This window comes from Myotis yumanensis, unplaced genomic scaffold, assembly GCF_028538775.1.
Source record: "Myotis yumanensis isolate MYYU_CA2020_CCGP unplaced genomic scaffold, mMyoYum1.0.hap1 SCAF_21, whole genome shotgun sequence".
NCBI lineage: Eukaryota > Metazoa > Chordata > Mammalia > Chiroptera > Vespertilionidae > Myotis > Myotis yumanensis.
In genome coordinates, this window is record NW_027223772.1 from 17497531 (window position 1) to 17519328 (window position 21798).

A 21798-nucleotide genomic window follows, 5' to 3' on the forward strand; every position below is an offset into this window, starting at 1 on the left:
TTCCTGTTCAATCTGTTAGATATTGAAAAGAAACTTGGTTACAACAGTTTAAAATTCAATCCATAGACCTTAGAACACTATGTGAGTTGGACTGAACCTTTTAGAAATCAAAATAATAGAATCTTGTTTGGTGTAGGATGGTATCTGAAAAGCTCGGAAAATAAGTAAATAGAGACATACTCTCTGTGGGGCCGTGTTCAAACACTGAAAGACGTCATAGAAACAGTTGTTTAGTCAAGAGGATACCGATTACATTTGTATTTCCGGGAAAAAACTTGTCGTTTTTAGAAAACCCGGCATATATATATTCAAAATTCAAGCCTGTAGAGTTCAGAACACGATGTTAGTTAGATTAAATCTCTAAGAAGTCAATAAAATAGATCCTGGAGTTGTATGGGAATATATCTGAAATGTTAGGGTCCATGTAAATACAGCTTTACACTATCGGGGCGGTGTTCTAACAGTGAAAACTGACTTTCAAACACTTCTAAAATAACGAATATACGGTTGCCATATATAATTCCTGTTCATTCTGTTATTTAAAAGAAACCTGGTTACAACCCTTTAAAATAGATTCTATAGACCTTAGAACACAATATGAGTTGGACAGAACCTTTAAGAAATCAAAATAATAGGACCTTCTTTTGTGTAGTAGGGTATCTGAAAAGCGAGAAAACAAGTAAGTAGAGCCATACTCTCTGTGGGGCCATGATCCAAAACTGAAAGCCGTCATAGAAACAGCTGCTTAGTCACGAGGATACTGATTACATTTGTATTTATGGGAAAAAACTTGGCGTTTTTAAAAAACGCCACATAAAATTCTTCAAAATAGGAGCGTGTGGAGTTCAGAACACTATGTTAGTTAGATTAAATCTCTGAGAATTCAAAAAAAATAGAACATGGAATTCTATGAGAATATATCTGAAACGCTAGGTTTCCATGAAAATACAGCCTTGCTGTGGACGGGGCCGTGTTCTAACAGTGAAAACTGACTTTCAAACAGTTCAGAAATGACGAATATACGGTTTCCATGTATAATTCTTGTTAAATCTGTTAGATATTTAAAAGAAACTTGGTTACAAAACTTTAAATTTCAATCTATAGACCTTAGATCACAATGTGAGTTGGACAGAACATTTAAGAAATCAAAATAATAGGACCTTCTCTTGTGTAGGAAGGTATCTGAAAAGCTCCGAAAACAAGTCAGTAGAACCTTACTCTCTGGGTGCCGTGTTCAAACACTGAAAGCTGTCCGAGAAACAGCTGTTTAGTCACGAGGATACTAATTATAATTGTATTTCCGGGAAAAAACCCGGCATCAAAATCTTCAAAATTAAAACCTGTAGAGTTCAGAACACGATGTTAGTTAGATTAAATCTCTAAGAAGTCAATAAAATAGATCCTGGAGTTGTATGGGCATATATCTGAAACTCTAGGCTTCCATGTAAATACAGCCTTACTGTAACTGGGCTTTGTGCTAGAGTGAAAACTGACTTTCAAACAAGTGGGAAATGACGAATTGACGGTTGCCATATATAATTCCTGTTCTATCTGTTAGATATTGAAAAGAAACTTGGTTACAACAGTTTAAAATTCAATCCATAGACCTTAGAACACTATGTGAGTTGGACTGAACCTTTTAGAAATCAAAATAATAGAATCTTGTTTGGTGTAGGATGGTATCTGAAAAGCTCGGAAAATAAGTAAATAGAGACATACTCTCTGTGGGGCCGTGTTCAAACACTGAAAGACGTCATAGAAACAGTTGTTTAGTCAAGAGGATACCGATTACATTTGTATTTCCGGGAAAAAACTTGTCGTTTTTAGAAAACCCGGCATATATATATTCAAAATTCAAGCCTGTAGAGTTCAGAACACGATGTTAGTTAGATTAAATCTCTAAGAAGTCAATAAAATAGATCCTGGAGTTGTATGGGAATATATCTGAAACGTTAGGGAACATGTAAATACAGCTTTACACTATCGGGGCCGTGTTCTAACAGTGAAAACTGACTTTCAAACACTTCTAAAATAACGAATATACGGTTGCCATATATAATTCCTGTTCATTCTGTTATTTAAAAGAAACCTGGTTACAACCCTTTAAAATAGATTCTATAGACCTTAGAACACAATATGAGTTGGACAGAACCTTTAAGAAATCAAAATAATAGGACCTTCTTTTGTGTAGTAGGGTATCTGAAAAGCGAGAAAACAAGTAAGTAGAGCCATACTCTCTGTGGGGCCATGATCCAAAACTGAAAGCCGTCATAGAAACAGCTGTTTAGTCACGAGGATACTGATTACATTTGTATTTATGGGAAAAAACTTGGCGTTTTTAAAAAACGCCACATAAAATTCTTCAAAATAGGAGCCTGTGGAGTTCAGAACACTATGTTAGTTAGATTAAATCTCTGAGAATTCAAAAAAAATAGAACATGGAATTCTATGAGAATATATCTGAAACGCTAGGTTTCCATGAAAATACAGCCTTGCTGTGGACGGGGCCGTGTTCTAACAGTGAAAACTGACTTTCAAACAGTTCAGAAATGACGAATATACGGTTTCCATGTATAATTCTTGTTAAATCTGTTAGATATTTAAAAGAAACTTGGTTACAAAACTTTAAATTTCAATCTATAGACCTTAGACCACAATGTGAGTTGGACAGAACCTTTAAGAAATCAAAATAATAGGACCTTCTTTTGTGTAGGAAGGTATCTGAAAAGCTCCGAAAACAAGTAAGTAGAACCTTACTCTCTGGGTGCCGTGTTCAAACACTGAAAGCTGTCCGAGAAACAGCTGTTTAGTCACGAGGATACTAATTATAATTGTATTTCCGGGAAAAAACCCGGCATCAAAATCTTCAAAATTAAAACCTGTAGAGTTCAGAACACGATGTTAGTTAGATTAAATCTCTAAGAAGTCAATAAAATAGATCCTGGAGTTGTAAGGGCATATATCTGAAACTCTAGGCTTCCATGTAAATACAGCCTTACTGTAACTGGGCTTTGTGCTAGAGTGAAAACTGACTTTCAAACAAGTGGGAAATGACGAATTGACGGTTGCCATATATAATTCCTGTTCAATCTGTTAGATATTGAAAAGAAACTTGGTTACAACAGTTTAAAATTCAATCCATAGACCTTAGAACACTATGTGAGTTGGACTGAACCTTTTAGAAATCAAAATAATAGAATCTTGTTTGGTGTAGGATGGTATCTGAAAAGCTCGGAAAATAAGTAAATAGAGACATACTCTCTGTGGGGCCGTGTTCAAACACTGAAAGACGTCATAGAAACAGTTGTTTAGTCAAGAGGATACCGATTACATTTGTATTTCCGGGAAAAAACTTGTCGTTTTTAGAAAACCCGGCATATATATATTCAAAATTCAAGCCTGTAGAGTTCAGAACACGATGTTAGTTAGATTAAATCTCTAAGAAGTCAATAAAATAGATCCTGGAGTTGTATGGGAATATATTAGAAAGGTTAGGGTCCATGTAAATACAGCTTTACACTATCGGGGCCGTGTTCTAACAGTGAAAACTGACTTTCAAACACTTCTAAAATAACGAATATACGGTTGCCATATATAATTCCTGTTCATTCTGTTATTTAAAAGAAACCTGGTTACAACCCTTTAAAATAGATTCTATAGACCTTAGAACACAATATGAGTTGGACAGAACCTTTAAGAAATCAAAATAATAGGACCTTCTTTTGTGTAGTAGGGTATCTGAAAAGCTGAGAAAACAAGTAAGTAGAGCCATACTCTCTGTGGGGCCATGATCCAAAACTGAAAGCCGTCATAGAAACAGCTGTTTAGTCACGAGGATACTGATTACATTTGTATTTATGGGAAAAAACTTGGCGTTTTTAAAAAACGCCACATAAAATTCTTCAAAATAGGAGCCTGTGGAGTTCAGAACACGATGTTAGTTAGATTAAATCTCTAAGAATTCAAAAAAAATAGAACATGGAATTCTATGAGAATATATCTGAAACGCTAGGTTTCCATGAAAATACAGCCTTGCTGTGGACGGGGCCGTGTTCTAACAGTGAAAACTGACTTTCAAACAGTTCAGAAATGACGAATATACGGTTTCCATGTATAATTCTTGTTAAATCTGTTAGATATTTAAAAGAAACTTGGTTACAAAACTTTAAATTTCAATCTATAGACCTTAGACCACAATGTGAGTTGGACAGAACCTTTAAGAAATCAAAATAATAGGACGTTCTTTTGTGTAGGAAGGTATCTGAAAAGCTCCGAAAACAAGTAAGTAGAACCTTACTCTCTGGGTGCCGTGTTCAAACACTGAAAGCTGTCCGAGAAACAGCTGTTTAGTCACGAGGATACTAATTATAATTGTATTTCCGGGAAAAAACCCGGCATCAAAATCTTCAAAATTAAAACCTGTAGAGTTCAGAACACGATGTTAGTTAGATTAAATCTCTAAGAAGTCAATAAAATAGATCCTGGAGTTGTAAGGGCATATATCTGAAACTCTAGGCTTCCATGTAAATACAGCCTTACTGTAACTGGGCTTTGTGCTAGAGTGAAAACTGACTTTCATACAAGTGGGAAATGACGAATTGACGGTTGCCATATATAATTCCTGTTCAATCTGTTAGATATTGAAAAGAAACTTGGTTACAACAGTTTAAAATTCAATCCATAGACCTTAGAACACTATGTGAGTTGGACTGAACCTTTTAGAAATCAAAATAATAGAATCTTGTTTGGTGTAGGATGGTATCTGAAAAGCTCGGAAAATAAGTAAATAGAGACATACTCTCTGTGGGGCCGTGTTCAAACACTGAAAGACGTCATAGAAACAGTTGTTTAGTCAAGAGGATACCGATTACATTTGTATTTCCGGGAAAAAACTTGTCGTTTTTAGAAAACCCGGCATATATATATTCAAAATTCAAGCCTGTAGAGTTCAGAACACGATGTTAGTTAGATTAAATCTCTAAGAAGTCAATAAAATAGATCCTGGAGTTGTATGGGAATATATCTGAAACGTTAGGGTCCATGTAAATACAGCTTTACACTATCGGGGCGGTGTTCTAACAGTGAAAACTGACTTTCAAACACTTCTAAAATAACGAATATACGGTTGCCATATATAATTCCTGTTCATTCTGTTATTTAAAAGAAACCTGGTTACAACCCTTTAAAATAGATTCTATAGACCTTAGAACACAATATGAGTTGGACAGAACCTTTAAGAAATCAAAATAATAGGACCTTCTTTTGTGTAGTAGGGTATCTGAAAAGCGAGAAAACAAGTAAGTAGAGCCATACTCTCTGTGGGGCCATGATCCAAAACTGAAAGCCGTCATAGAAACAGCTGCTTAGTCACGAGGATACTGATTACATTTGTATTTATGGGAAAAAACTTGGCGTTTTTAAAAAACGCCACATAAAATTCTTCAAAATAGGAGCGTGTGGAGTTCAGAACACTATGTTAGTTAGATTAAATCTCTGAGAATTCAAAAAAAATAGAACATGGAATTCTATGAGAATATATCTGAAACGCTAGGTTTCCATGAAAATACAGCCTTGCTGTGGACGGGGCCGTGTTCTAACAGTGAAAACTGACTTTCAAACAGTTCAGAAATGACGAATATACGGTTTCCATGTATAATTCTTGTTAAATCTGTTAGATATTTAAAAGAAACTTGGTTACAAAACTTTAAATTTCAATCTATAGACCTTAGATCACAATGTGAGTTGGACAGAACATTTAAGAAATCAAAATAATAGGACCTTCTCTTGTGTAGGAAGGTATCTGAAAAGCTCCGAAAACAAGTCAGTAGAACCTTACTCTCTGGGTGCCGTGTTCAAACACTGAAAGCTGTCCGAGAAACAGCTGTTTAGTCACGAGGATACTAATTATAATTGTATTTCCGGGAAAAAACCCGGCATCAAAATCTTCAAAATTAAAACCTGTAGAGTTCAGAACACGATGTTAGTTAGATTAAATCTCTAAGAAGTCAATAAAATAGATCCTGGAGTTGTATGGGCATATATCTGAAACTCTAGGCTTCCATGTAAATACAGCCTTACTGTAACTGGGCTTTGTGCTAGAGTGAAAACTGACTTTCAAACAAGTGGGAAATGACGAATTGACGGTTGCCATATATAATTCCTGTTCAATATGTTAGATATTGAAAAGAAACTTGGTTACAACAGTTTAAAATTCAATCCATAGACCTTAGAACACTATGTGAGTTGGACTGAACCTTTTAGAAATCAAAATAATAGAATCTTGTTTGGTGTAGGATGGTATCTGAAAAGCTCGGAAAATAAGTAAATAGAGACATACTCTCTGTGGGGCCGTGTTCAAACACTGAAAGACGTCATAGAAACAGTTGTTTAGTCAAGAGGATACCGATTACATTTGTATTTCCAGGAAAAAACTTGTCGTTTTTAGAAAACCCGGCATATATATATTCAAAATTCAAGCCTGTAGAGTTCAGAACACGATGTTATTTTGATTAAATCTCTAAGAAGTCAATAAAATAGATCCTGGAGTTGTATGGGAATATATCTGAAACGTTAGGGTCCATGTAAATACAGCTTTACACTATCGGGGCGGTGTTCTAACAGTGAAAACTGACTTTCAAACACTTCTAAAATAACGAATATACGGTTGCCATATATAATTCCTGTTCATTCTGTTATTTAAAAGAAACCTGGTTACAACCCTTTAAAATAGATTCTATAGACCTTAGAACACAATATGAGTTGGACAGAACCTTTAAGAAATCAAAATAATAGGACCTTCTTTTGTGTAGTAGGGTATCTGAAAAGCGAGAAAACAAGTAAGTAGAGCCATACTCTCTGTGGGGCCATGATCCAAAACTGAAAGCCGTCATAGAAACAGCTGTTTAGTCACGAGGATACTGATTACATTTGTATTTATGGGAAAAAACTTGGCGTTTTTAAAAAAGGCCACATAAAATTCTTCAAAATACGAGCCTGTGGAGTTCAGAACACCATGTTAGTTAGATTAAATCTCTAAGAATTCAAAAAAATAGAACATGGAATTCTATGAGAATATATCTGAAACGCTAGGTTTCCATGGAAATACAGCCTTGCTGTGGACGGGGCCGTGTTCTAACAGTGAAAACTGACTTTCTAACAGTTCAGAAATGACGAATATACGGTTTCCATGTATAATTCTTGTTAAATCTGTTAGATATTTAAAAGAAACTTGGTTACAAAACTTTAAATTTCAATCTATAGACCTTAGACCACAATGTGAGTTGGACAGAACCTTTAAGAAATCAAAATAATAGGACCTTCTTTTGTGTAGGAAGGTATCTGAAAAGCTCCGAAAACAAGTAAGTAGAACCTTACTCTCTGGGTGCCGTGTTCAAACACTGAAAGCTGTCCGAGAAACAGCTGTTTAGTCACGAGGATACTAATTATAATTGTATTTCCGGGAAAAAACCCGGCATCAAAATCTTCAAAATTAAAACCTGTAGAGTTCAGAACACGATGTTAGTTAGATTAAATCTCTAAGAAGTCAATAAAATAGATCCTGGAGTTGTATGGGCATATATCTGAAACTCTAGGCTTCCATGTAAATACAGCCTTACTGTAACTGGGCTTTGTGCTAGAGTGAAAACTGACTTTCAAACAAGTGGGAAATGACGAATTGACGGTTGCCATATATAATTCCTGTTCAATCTGTTAGATATTGAAAAGAAACTTGGTTACAACAGTTTAAAATTCAATCCATAGACCTTAGAACACTATGTGAGTTGGACTGAACCTTTTAGAAATCAAAATAATAGCATCTTGTTTGGTGTAGGATGGTATCTGAAAAGCTCGGAAAATAAGTAAATAGAGACATACTCTCTGTGGGGCCGTGTTCAAACACTGAAAGACGTCATAGAAACAGTTGTTTAGTCAAGAGGATACCGATTACATTTGTATTTCCGGGAAAAAACTTGTCGTTTTTAGAAAACCCGGCATATATATATTCAAAATTCAAGCCTGTAGAGTTCAGAACACGATGTTAGTTAGATTAAATCTCTAAGAAGTCAATAAAATAGATCCTGGAGTTGTATGGGAATATATCTGAAACGTTAGGGAACATGTAAATACAGCTTTACACTATCGGGGCCGTGTTCTAACAGTGAAAACTGACTTTCAAACACTTCTAAAATAACGAATATACGGTTGCCATATATAATTCCTGTTCATTCTGTTATTTAAAAGAAACCTGGTTACAACCCTTTAAAATAGATTCTATAGACCTTAGAACACAATATGAGTTGGACAGAACCTTTAAGAAATCAAAATAATAGGACCTTCTTTTGTGTAGTAGGGTATCTGAAAAGCGAGAAAACAAGTAAGTAGAGCCATACTCTCTGTGGGGCCATGATCCAAAACTGAAAGCCGTCATAGAAACAGCTGTTTAGTCACGAGGATACTGATTACATTTGTATTTATGGGAAAAAACTTGGCGTTTTTAAAAAACGCCACATAAAATTCTTCAAAATAGGAGCCTGTGGAGTTCAGAACACTATGTTAGTTAGATTAAATCTCTGAGAATTCAAAAAAAATAGAACATGGAATTCTATGAGAATATATCTGAAACGCTAGGTTTCCATGAAAATACAGCCTTGCTGTGGACGGGGCCGTGTTCTAACAGTGAAAACTGACTTTCAAACAGTTCAGAAATGACGAATATACGGTTTCCATGTATAATTCTTGTTAAATCTGTTAGATATTTAAAAGAAACTTGGTTACAAAACTTTAAATTTCAATCTATAGACCTTAGACCACAATGTGAGTTGGACAGAACCTTTAAGAAATCAAAATAATAGGACCTTCTTTTGTGTAGGAAGGTATCTGAAAAGCTCCGAAAACAAGTAAGTAGAACCTTACTCTCTGGGTGCCGTGTTCAAACACTGAAAGCTGTCCGAGAAACAGCTGTTTAGTCACGAGGATACTAATTATAATTGTATTTCCGGGAAAAAACCCGGCATCAAAATCTTCAAAATTAAAACCTGTAGAGTTCAGAACACGATGTTAGTTAGATTAAATCTCTAAGAAGTCAATAAAATAGATCCTGGAGTTGTAAGGGCATATATCTGAAACTCTAGGCTTCCATGTAAATACAGCCTTACTGTAACTGGGCTTTGTGCTAGAGTGTAAACTGACTTTCATACAAGTGGGAAATGACGAATTGACGGTTGCCATATATAATTCCTGTTCAATCTGTTAGATATTGAAAAGAAACTTGGTTACAACAGTTTAAAATTCAATCCATAGACCTTAGAACACTATGTGAGTTGGACTGAACCTTTTAGAAATCAAAATAATAGAATCTTGTTTGGTGTAGGATGGTATCTGAAAAGCTCGGAAAATAAGTAAATAGAGACATACTCTCTGTGGGGCCGTGTTCAAACACTGAAAGACGTCATAGAAACAGTTGTTTAGTCAAGAGGATACCGATTACATTTGTATTTCCGGGAAAAAACTTGTCGTTTTTAGAAAACCCGGCATATATATATTCAAAATTCAAGCCTGTAGAGTTCAGAACACGATGTTAGTTAGATTAAATCTCTAAGAAGTCAATAAAATAGATCCTGGAGTTGTATGGGAATATATCTGAAACGTTAGGGTCCATGTAAATACAGCTTTACACTATCGGGGCGGTGTTCTAACAGTGAAAACTGACTTTCAAACACTTCTAAAATAACGAATATACGGTTGCCATATATAATTCCTGTTCATTCTGTTATTTAAAAGAAACCTGGTTACAACCCTTTAAAATAGATTCTATAGACCTTAGAACACAATATGAGTTGGACAGAACCTTTAAGAAATCAAAATAATAGGACCTTCTTTTGTGTAGTAGGGTATCTGAAAAGCGAGAAAACAAGTAAGTAGAGCCATACTCTCTGTGGGGCCATGATCCAAAACTGAAAGCCGTCATAGAAACAGCTGTTTAGTCACGAGGATACTGATTACATTTGTATTTATGGGAAAAAACTTGGCGTTTTTAAAAAACGCCACATAAAATTCTTCAAAATAGGAGCGTGTGGAGTTCAGAACACTATGTTAGTTAGATTAAATCTCTGAGAATTCAAAAAAAATAGAACATGGAATTCTATGAGAATATATCTGAAACGCTAGGTTTCCATGAAAATACAGCCTTGCTGTGGACGGGGCCGTGTTCTAACAGTGAAAACTGACTTTCAAACAGTTCAGAAATGACGAATATACGGTTTCCATGTATAATTCTTGTTAAATCTGTTAGATATTTAAAAGAAACTTGGTTACAAAACTTTAAATTTCAATCTATAGACCTTAGACCACAATGTGAGTTGGACAGAACCTTTAAGAAATCAAAATAATAGGACCTTCTTTTGTGTAGGAAGGTATCTGAAAAGCTCCGAAAACAAGTAAGTAGAACCTTACTCTCTGGGTGCCGTGTTCAAACACTGAAAGCTGTCCGAGAAACAGCTTTTTAGTCACGAGGATACTAATTATAATTGTATTTCCGGGAAAAAACCCGGCATCAAAATCTTCAAAATTAAAACCTGTAGAGTTCAGAACACGATGTTAGTTAGATTAAATCTCTAAGAAGTCAATAAAATAGATCCTGGAGTTGTAAGGGCATATATCTGAAACTCTAGGCTTCCATGTAAATACAGCCTTATTGTAACTGGGCTTTGTGCTAGAGTGAAAACTGACTTTCAAACAAGTGGGAAATGACGAATTGACGGTTGACATATATAATTCCTGTTCAATCTGTTAGATATTGAAAAGAAACTTGGTTACAACAGTTTAAAATTCAATCCATAGACCTTAGAACACTATGTGAGTTGGACTGAACCTTTTAGAAATCAAAATAATAGAATCTTGTTTGGTGTAGGATGGTATCTGAAAAGCTCGGAAAATAAGTAAATAGAGACATACTCTCTGTGGGGCCGTGTTCAAACACTGAAAGACGTCATAGAAACAGTTGTTTAGTCAAGAGGATACCGATTACATTTGTATTTCCGGGAAAAAACTTGTCGTTTTTAGAAAACCCGGCATATATATATTCAAAATTCAAGCCTGTAGAGTTCAGAACACGATGTTAGTTAGATTAAATCTCTAAGAAGTCAATAAAATAGATCCTGGAGTTGTATGGGAATATATTAGAAAGGTTAGGGTCCATGTAAATACAGCTTTACACTATCGGGGCCGTGTTCTAACAGTGAAAACTGACTTTCAAACACTTCTAAAATAACGAATATACGGTTGCCATATATAATTCCTGTTCATTCTGTTATTTAAAAGAAACCTGGTTACAACCCTTTAAAATAGATTCTATAGACCTTAGAACACAATATGAGTTGGACAGAACCTTTAAGAAATCAAAATAATAGGACCTTCTTTTGTGTAGTAGGGTATCTGAAAAGCTGAGAAAACAAGTAAGTAGAGCCATACTCTCTGTGGGGCCATGATCCAAAACTGAAAGCCGTCATAGAAACAGCTGTTTAGTCACGAGGATACTGATTACATTTGTATTTATGGGAAAAAACTTGGCGTTTTTAAAAAACGCCACATAAAATTCTTCAAAATAGGAGCCTGTGGAGTTCAGAACGCGATGTTAGTTAGATTAAATCTCTAAGAATTCAAAAAAAATAGAACATGGAATTCTATGAGAATATATCTGAAACGCTAGGTTTCCATGAAAATACAGCCTTGCTGTGGACGGGGCCGTGTTCTAACAGTGAAAACTGACTTTCAAACAGTTCAGAAATGACGAATATACGGTTTCCATGTATAATTCTTGTTAAATCTGTTAGATATTTAAAAGAAACTTGGTTACAAAACTTTAAATTTCAATCTATAGACCTTAGACCACAATGTGAGTTGGACAGAACCTTTAAGAAATCAAAATAATAGGACCTTCTTTTGTGTAGGAAGGTATCTGAAAAGCTCCGAAAACAAGTAAGTAGAACCTTACTCTCTGGGTGCCGTGTTCAAACACTGAAAGCTGTCCGAGAAACAGCTGTTTAGTCACGAGGATACTAATTATAATTGTATTTCCGGGAAAAAACCCGGCATCAAAATCTTCAAAATTAAAACCTGTAGAGTTCAGAACACGATGTTAGTTAGATTAAATCTCTAAGAAGTCAATAAAATAGATCCTGGAGTTGTATGGGCATATATCTGAAACTCTAGGCTTCCATGTAAATACAGCCTTACTGTAACTGGGCTTTGTGCTAGAGTGAAAACTGACTTTCAAACAAGTGGGAAATGACGAATTGACGGTTGCCATATATAATTCCTGTTCAATCTGTTAGATATTGAAAAGAAACTTGGTTACAACAGTTTAAAATTCAATCCATAGACCTTAGAACACTATGTGAGTTGGACTGAACCTTTTAGAAATCAAAATAATAGAATCTTGTTTGGTGTAGGATGGTATCTGAAAAGCTCGGAAAATAAGTAAATAGAGACATACTCTCTGTGGGGCCGTGTTCAAACACTGAAAGACGTCATAGAAACAGTTGTTTAGTCAAGAGGATACCGATTACATTTGTATTTCCGGGAAAAAACTTGTCGTTTTTAGAAAACCCGGCATATATATATTCAAAATTCAAGCCTGTAGAGTTCAGAACACGATGTTAGTTAGATTAAATCTCTAAGAAGTCAATAAAATAGATCCTGGAGTTGTATGGGAATATATTAGAAAGGTTAGGGTCCATGTAAATACAGCTTTACACTATCGGGGCCGTGTTCTAACAGTGAAAACTGACTTTCAAACACTTCTAAAATAACGAATATACGGTTGCCATATATAATTCCTGTTCATTCTGTTATTTAAAAGAAACCTGGTTACAACCCTTTAAAATAGATTCTATAGACCTTAGAACACAATATGAGTTGGACAGAACCTTTAAGAAATCAAAATAATAGGACCTTCTTTTGTGTAGTAGGGTATCTGAAAAGCTGAGAAAACAAGTAAGTAGAGCCATACTCTCTGTGGGGCCATGATCCAAAACTGAAAGCCGTCATAGAAACAGCTGTTTAGTCACGAGGATACTGATTACATTTGTATTTATGGGAAAAAACTTGGCGTTTTTAAAAAACGCCACATAAAATTCTTCAAAATAGGAGCCTGTGGAGTTCAGAACGCGATGTTAGTTAGATTAAATCTCTAAGAATTCAAAAAAAATAGAACATGGAATTCTATGAGAATATATCTGAAACGCTAGGTTTCCATGAAAATACAGCCTTGCTGTGGACGGGGCCGTGTTCTAACAGTGAAAACTGACTTTCAAACAGTTCAGAAATGACGAATATACGGTTTCCATGTATAATTCTTGTTAAATCTGTTAGATATTTAAAAGAAACTTGGTTACAAAACTTTAAATTTCAATCTATAGACCTTAGACCACAATGTGAGTTGGACAGAACCTTTAAGAAATCAAAATAATAGGACCTTCTTTTGTGTAGGAAGGTATCTGAAAAGCTCCGAAAACAAGTAAGTAGAACCTTACTCTCTGGGTGCCGTGTTCAAACACTGAAAGCTGTCCGAGAAACAGCTGTTTAGTCACGAGGATACTAATTATAATTGTATTTCCGGGAAAAAACCCGGCATCAAAATCTTCAAAATTAAAACCTGTAGAGTTCAGAACACGATGTTAGTTAGATTAAATCTCTAAGAAGTCAATAAAATAGATCCTGGAGTTGTATGGGCATATATCTGAAACTCTAGGCTTCCATGTAAATACAGCCTTACTGTAACTGGGCTTTGTGCTAGAGTGAAAACTGACTTTCAAACAAGTGGGAAATGACGAATTGACGGTTGCCATATATAATTCCTGTTCAATCTGTTAGATATTGAAAAGAAACTTGGTTACAACAGTTTAAAATTCAATCCATAGACCTTAGAACACTATGTGAGTTGGACTGAACCTTTTAGAAATCAAAATAATAGAATCTTGTTTGGTGTAGGATGGTATCTGAAAAGCTCGGAAAATAAGTAAATAGAGACATACTCTCTGTGGGGCCGTGTTCAAACACTGAAAGACGTCATAGAAACAGCTGTTTAGTCAAGAGGATACCGATTACATTTGTATTTCCGGGAAAAAACTTGTCGTTTTTAGAAAACCGGGCATATATATATTCAAAATTCAAGCCTGTAGAGTTCAGAACACGATGTTAGTTAGATTAAATCTCTAAGAAGTCAATAAAATAGATCCTGGAGTTGTATGGGAATATATTAGAAAGGTTAGGGTCCATGTAAATACAGCTTTACACTATCGGGGCCGTGTTCTAACAGTGAAAACTGACTTTCAAACACTTCTAAAATAACGAATATACGGTTGCCATATATAATTCCTGTTCATTCTGTTATTTAAAAGAAACCTGGTTACAACCCTTTAAAATAGATTCTATAGACCTTAGAACACAATATGAGTTGGACAGAACCTTTAAGAAATCAAAATAATAGGACCTTCTTTTGTGTAGTAGGGTATCTGAAAAGCTGAGAAAACAAGTAAGTAGAGCCATACTCTCTGTGGGGCCATGATCCAAAACTGAAAGCCGTCATAGAAACAGCTGTTTAGTCACGAGGATACTGATTACATTTGTATTTATGGGAAAAAACTTGGCGTTTTTAAAAAACGCGACATAAAATTCTTCAAAATACGAGCCTGTGGAGTTCAGAACACGATGTTAGTTAGATTAAATCTCTAAGAATTCAAAAAAAATAGAACATGGAATTCTATGAGAATATATCTGAAACGCTAGGTTTCCATGAAAATACAGCCTTGCTGTGGACGGGGCCGTGTTCTAACAGTGAAAACTGACTTTCAAACAGTTCAGAAATGACGAATATACGGTTTCCATGTATAATTCTTGTTAAATCTGTTAGATATTTAAAAGAAACTTGGTTACAAAACTTTAAATTTCAATCTATAGACCTTAGACCACAATGTGAGTTGGACAGAACCTTTAAGAAATCAAAATAATAGGACGTTCTTTTGTGTAGGAAGGTATCTGAAAAGCTCCGAAAACAAGTAAGTAGAACCTTACTCTCTGGGTGCCGTGTTCAAACACTGAAAGCTGTCCGAGAAACAGCTGTTTAGTCACGAGGATACTAATTATAATTGTATTTCCGGGAAAAAACCCGGCATCAAAATCTTCAAAATTAAAACCTGTAGAGTTCAGAACACGATGTTAGTTAGATTAAATCTCTAAGAAGTCAATAAAATAGATCCTGGAGTTGTAAGGGCATATATCTGAAACTCTAGGCTTCCATGTAAATACAGCCTTACTGTAACTGGGCTTTGTGCTAGAGTGAAAACTGACTTTCATACAAGTGGGAAATGACGAATTGACGGTTGCCATATATAATTCCTGTTCAATCTGTTAGATATTGAAAAGAAACTTGGTTACAACAGTTTAAAATTCAATCCATAGACCTTAGAACACTATGTGAGTTGGACTGAACCTTTTAGAAATCAAAATAATAGAATCTTGTTTGGTGTAGGATGGTATCTGAAAAGCTCGGAAAATAAGTAAATAGAGACATACTCTCTGTGGGGCCGTGTTCAAACACTGAAAGACGTCATAGAAACAGTTGTTTAGTCAAGAGGATACCGATTACATTTGTATTTCCGGGAAAAAACTTGTCGTTTTTAGAAAAGCCGGCATATATATATTCAAAATTCAAGCCTGTAGAGTTCAGAACACGATGTTAGTTAGATTAAATCTCTAAGAAGTCAATAAAATAGATCCTGGAGTTGTATGGGAATATATCTGAAACGTTAGGGTCCATGTAAATACAGCTTTACACTATCGGGGCGGTGTTCTAACAGTGAAAACTGACTTTCAAACACTTCTAAAATAACGAATATACGGTTGCCATATATAATTCCTGTTCATTCTGTTATTTAAAAGAAACCTGGTTACAACCCTTTAAAATAGATTCTATAGACCTTAGAACACAATATGAGTTGGACAGAACCTTTAAGAAATCAAAATAATAGGACCTTCTTTTGTGTAGTAGGGTATCTGAAAAGCGAGAAAACAAGTAAGTAGAGCCATACTCTCTGTGGGGCCATGATCCAAAACTGAAAGCCGTCATAGAAACAGCTGTTTAGTCACGAGGATACTGATTACATTTGTATTTATGGGAAAAAACTTGGCGTTTTTAAAAAACGCCACATAAAATTCTTCAAAATAGGAGCGTGTGGAGTTCAGAACACTATGTTAGTTAGATTAAATCTCTGAGAATTCAAAAAAAATAGAACATGGAATTCTATGAGAATATATCTGAAACGCTAGGTTTCCATGAAAATACAGCCTTGCTGTGGACGGGGCCGTGTTCTAACAGTGAAAACTGACTTTCAAACAGTTCAGAAATGACGAATATACGGTTTCCATGTATAATTCTTGTTAAATCTGTTAGATATTTAAAAGAAACTTGGTTACAAAACTTTAAATTTCAATCTATAGACCTTAGATCACAATGTGAGTTGGACAGAACCTTTAAGAAATCAAAATAATAGGACCTTCTCTTGTGTAGGAAGGTATCTGAAAAGCTCCGAAAACAAGTCAGTAGAACCTTACTCTCTGGGTGCCGTGTTCAAACACTGAAAGCTGTCCGAGAAACAGCTGTTTAGTCACGAGGATACTAATTATAATTGTATTTCCGGGAAAAAACCCGGCATCAAAATCTTCAAAATTAAAACCTGTAGAGTTCAGAACACGATGTTAGTTAGATTAAATCTCTAAGAAGTCAATAAAATAGATCCTGGAGTTGTATGGGCATATATCTGAAACTCTAGGCTTCCATGTAAATACAGCCTTACTGTAACTGGGCTTTGTGCTAGAGTGAAAACTGACTTTCAAACAAGTGGGAAATGACGAATTGACGGTTGCCATATATAATTCCTGTTCAATCTGTTAGATATTGAAAAGAAACTTGGTTACAACAGTTTAAAATTCAATCCATAGACCTTAGAACACTATGTGAGTTGGACTGAACCTTTTAGAAATCAAAATAATAGAATCTTGTTTGGTGTAGGATGGTATCTGAAAAGCTCGGAAAATAAGTAAATAGAGACATACTCTCTGTGGGGCCGTGTTCAAACACTGAAAGACGTCATAGAAACAGTTGTTTAGTCAAGAGGATACCGATTACATTTGTATTTCCAGGAAAAAACTTGTCGTTTTTAGAAAACCCGGCATATATATATTCAAAATTCAAGCCTGTAGAGTTCAGAACACGATGTTATTTAGATTAAATCTCTAAGAAGTCAATAAAATAGATCCTGGAGTTGTATGGGAATATATCTGAAACGTTAGGGTCCATGTAAATACAGCTTTACACTATCGGGGCGGTGTTCTAACAGTGAAAACTGACTTTCAAACACTTCTAAAATAACGAATATACGGTTGCCATATATAATTCCTGTTCATTCTGTTATTTAAAAGAAACCTGGTTACAACCCTTTAAAATAGATTCTATAGACCTTAGAACACAATATGAGTTGGACAGAACCTTTAAGAAATCAAAATAATAGGACCTTCTTTTGTGTAGTAGGGTATCTGAAAAGCGAGAAAACAAGTAAGTAGAGCCATACTCTCTGTGGGGCCATGATCCAAAACTGAAAGCCGTCATAGAAACAGCTGTTTAGTCACGAGGATACTGATTACATTTGTATTTATGGGAAAAAACTTGGCGTTTTTAAAAAACGCCACATAAAATTCTTCAAAATAGGAGCGTGTGGAGTTCAGAACACTATGTTAGTTAGATTAAATCTCTGAGAATTCAAAAAAAATAGAACATGGAATTCTATGAGAATATATCTGAAACGCTAGGTTTCCATGAAAATACAGCCTTGCTGTGGACGGGGCCGTGTTCTAACAGTGAAAACTGACTTTCAAACAGTTCAGAAATGACGAATATACGGTTTCCATGTATAATTCTTGTAAAATCTGTTAGATATTTAAAAGAAACTTGGTTACAAAACTTTAAATTTCAATCTATAGACCTTAGATCACAATGTGAGTTGGACAGAACCTTTAAGAAATCAAAATAATAGGACCTTCTCTTGTGTAGGAAGGTATCTGAAAAGCTCCGAAAACAAGTCAGTAGAACCTTACTCTCTGGGTGCCGTGTTCAAACACTGAAAGCTGTCCGAGAAACAGCTGTTTAGTCACGAGGATACTAATTATAATTGTATTTCCGGGAAAAAACCCGGCATCAAAATCTTCAAAATTAAAACCTGTAGAGTTCAGAACACGATGTTAGTTAGATTAAATCTCTAAGAAGTCAATAAAATAGATCCTGGAGTTGTATGGGCATATATCTGAAACTCTAGGCTTCCATGTAAATACAGCCTTACTGTAACTGGGCTTTGTGCTAGAGTGAAAACTGACTTTCAAACAAGTGGGAAATGACGAATTGACGGTTGCCATATATAATTCCTGTTCAATCTGTTAGATATTGAAAAGAAACTTGGTTACAACAGTTTAAAATTCAATCCATAGACCTTAGAACACTATGTGAGTTGGACTGAACCTTTTAGAAATCAAAATAATAGAATCTTGTTTGGTGTAGGATGGTATCTGAAAAGCTCGGAAAATAAGTAAATAGAGACATACTCTCTGTGGGGCCGTGTTCAAACACTGAAAGACGTCATAGAAACAGTTGTTTAGTCAAGAGGATACCGATTACATTTGTATTTCCAGGAAAAAACTTGTCGTTTTTAGAAAACCCGGCATATATATATTCAAAATTCAAGCCTGTAGAGTTCAGAACACGATGTTATTTAGATTAAATCTCTAAGAAGTCAATAAAATAGATCCTGGAGTTGTATGGGAATATATCTGAAACGTTAGGGTCCATGTAAATACAGCTTTACACTATCGGGGCGGTGTTCTAACAGTGAAAACTGACTTTCAAACACTTCTAAAATAACGAATATACGGTTGCCATATATAATTCCTGTTCATTCTGTTATTTAAAAGAAACCTGGTTACAACCCTTTAAAATAGATTCTATAGACCTTAGAACACAATATGAGTTGGACAGAACCTTTAAGAAATCAAAATAATAGGACCTTCTTTTGTGTAGTAGGGTATCTGAAAAGCGAGAAAACAAGTAAGTAGAGCCATACTCTCTGTGGGGCCATGATCCAAAACTGAAAGCCGTCATAGAAACAGCTGTTTAGTCACGAGGATACTGATTACATTTGTATTTATGGGAAAAAACTTGGCGTTTTTAAAAAACGCCACATAAAATTCTTCAAAATAGGAGCGTGTGGAGTTCAGAACACTATGTTAGTTAGATTAAATCTCTGAGAATTCAAAAAAAATAGAACATGGAATTCTATGAGAATATATCTGAAACGCTAGGTTTCCATGAAAATACAGCCTTGCTGTGGACGGGGCCGTGTTCTAACAGTGAAAACTGACTTTCAAACAGTTCAGAAATGACGAATATACGGTTTCCATGTATAATTCTTGTTAAATCTGTTAGATATTTAAAAGAAACTTGGTTACAAAACTTTAAATTTCAATCTATAGACCTTAGATCACAATGTGAGTTGGACAGAACCTTTAAGAAATCAAAATAATAGGACCTTCTCTTGTGTAGGAAGGTATCTGAAAAGCTCCGAAAACAAGTCAGTAGAACCTTACTCTCTGGGTGCCGTGTTCAAACACTGAAAGCTGTCCGAGAAACAGCTGTTTAGTCACGAGGATACTAATTATAATTGTATTTCCGGGAAAAAACCCGGCATCAAAATCTTCAAAATTAAAACCTGTAGAGTTCAGAACACGATGTTAGTTAGATTAAATCTCTAAGAAGTCAATAAAATAGATCCTGGAGTTGTATGGGCATATATCTGAAACTCTAGGCTTCCATGTAAATACAGCCTTACTGTAACTGGGCTTTGTGCTAGAGTGAAAACTGACTTTCAAACAAGTGGGAAATGACGAATTGACGGTTGCCATATATAATTCCTGTTCAATCTGTTAGATATTGAAAAGAAACTTGGTTACAACAGTTTAAAATTCAATCCATAGACCTTAGAACACTATGTGAGTTGGACTGAACCTTTTAGAAATCAAAATAATAGAATCTTGTTTGGTGTAGGATGGTATCTGAAAAGCTCGGAAAATAAGTAAATAGAGACATACTCTCTGTGGGGCCGTGTTCAAACACTGAAAGACGTCATAGAAACAGTTGTTTAGTCAAGAGGATACCGATTACATTTGTATTTCCAGGAAAAAACTTGTCGTTTTTAGAAAACCCGGCATATATATATTCAAAATTCAAGCCTGTAGAGTTCAGAACACGATGTTATTTAGATTAAATCTCTAAGAAGTCAATAAAATAGATCCTGGAGTTGTATGGGAATATATCTGAAACGTTAGGGTCCATGTAAATACAGCTTTACACTATCGGGGCGGTGTTCTAACAGTGAAAACTGACTTTCAAACACTTCTAAAATAACGAATATACGGTTGCCATATATAATTCCTGTTCATTCTGTTATTTAAAAGAAACCTGGTTACAACCCTTTAAAATAGATTCTATAGACCTTAGAACACAATATGAGTTGGACAGAACCTTTAAGAAATCAAAATAATAGGACCTTCTTTTGTGTAGTAGGGTATCTGAAAAGCGAGAAAACAAGTAAGTAGAGCCATACTCTCTGTGGGGCCATGATCCAAAACTGAAAGCCGTCATAGAAACAGCTGTTTAGTGACGAGGATACTGATTACATTTGTATTTATGGGAAAAAACTTGGCGTTTTTAAAAAACGCCACATAAAATTCTTCAAAATAGGAGCGTGTGGAGTTCAGAACACTATGTTAGTTAGATTAAATCTCTGAGAATTCAAAAAAAATAGAACATGGAATTCTATGAGAATATATCTGAAACGCTAGGTTTCCATGAAAATACAGCCTTGCTGTGGACGGGGCCGTGTTCTAACAGTGAAAACTGACTTTCAAACAGTTCAGAAATGACGAATATACGGTTTCCATGTATAATTCTTGTTAAATCTGTTAGATATTTAAAAGAAACTTGGTTACAAAACTTTAAATTTCAATCTATAGACCTTAGATCACAATGTGAGTTGGACAGAACCTTTAAGAAATCAAAATAATAGGACCTTCTCTTGTGTAGGAAGGTATCTGAAAAGCTCCGAAAACAAGTAAGTAGAACCTTACTCTCTGGGTGCCGTGTTCAAACACTGAAAGCTGTCCGAGAAACAGCTGTTTAGTCACGAGGATACTAATTATAATTGTATTTCCGGGAAAAAACCCGGCATCAAAATCTTCAAAATTAAAACCTGTAGAGTTCAGAACACGATGTTAGTTAGATTAAATCTCTAAGAAGTCAATAAAATAGATCCTGGAGTTGTATGGGCATATATCTGAAACTCTAGGCTTCCATGTAAATACAGCCTTACTGTAACTGGGCTTTGTGCTAGAGTGAAAACTGACTTTCAAACAAGTGGGAAATGACGAATTGACGGTTGCCATATATAATTCCTGTTCAATCTGTTAGATATTGAAAAGAAACTTGGTTACAACAGTTTAAAATTCAATCCATAGACCTTAGAACACTATGTGAGTTGGACTGAACCTTTTAGAAATCAAAATAATAGAATCTTGTTTGGTGTAGGATGGTATCTGAAAAGCTCGGAAAATAAGTAAATAGAGACATACTCTCTGTGGGGCCGTGTTCAAACACTGAAAGACGTCATAGAAACAGTTGTTTAGTCAAGAGGATACCGA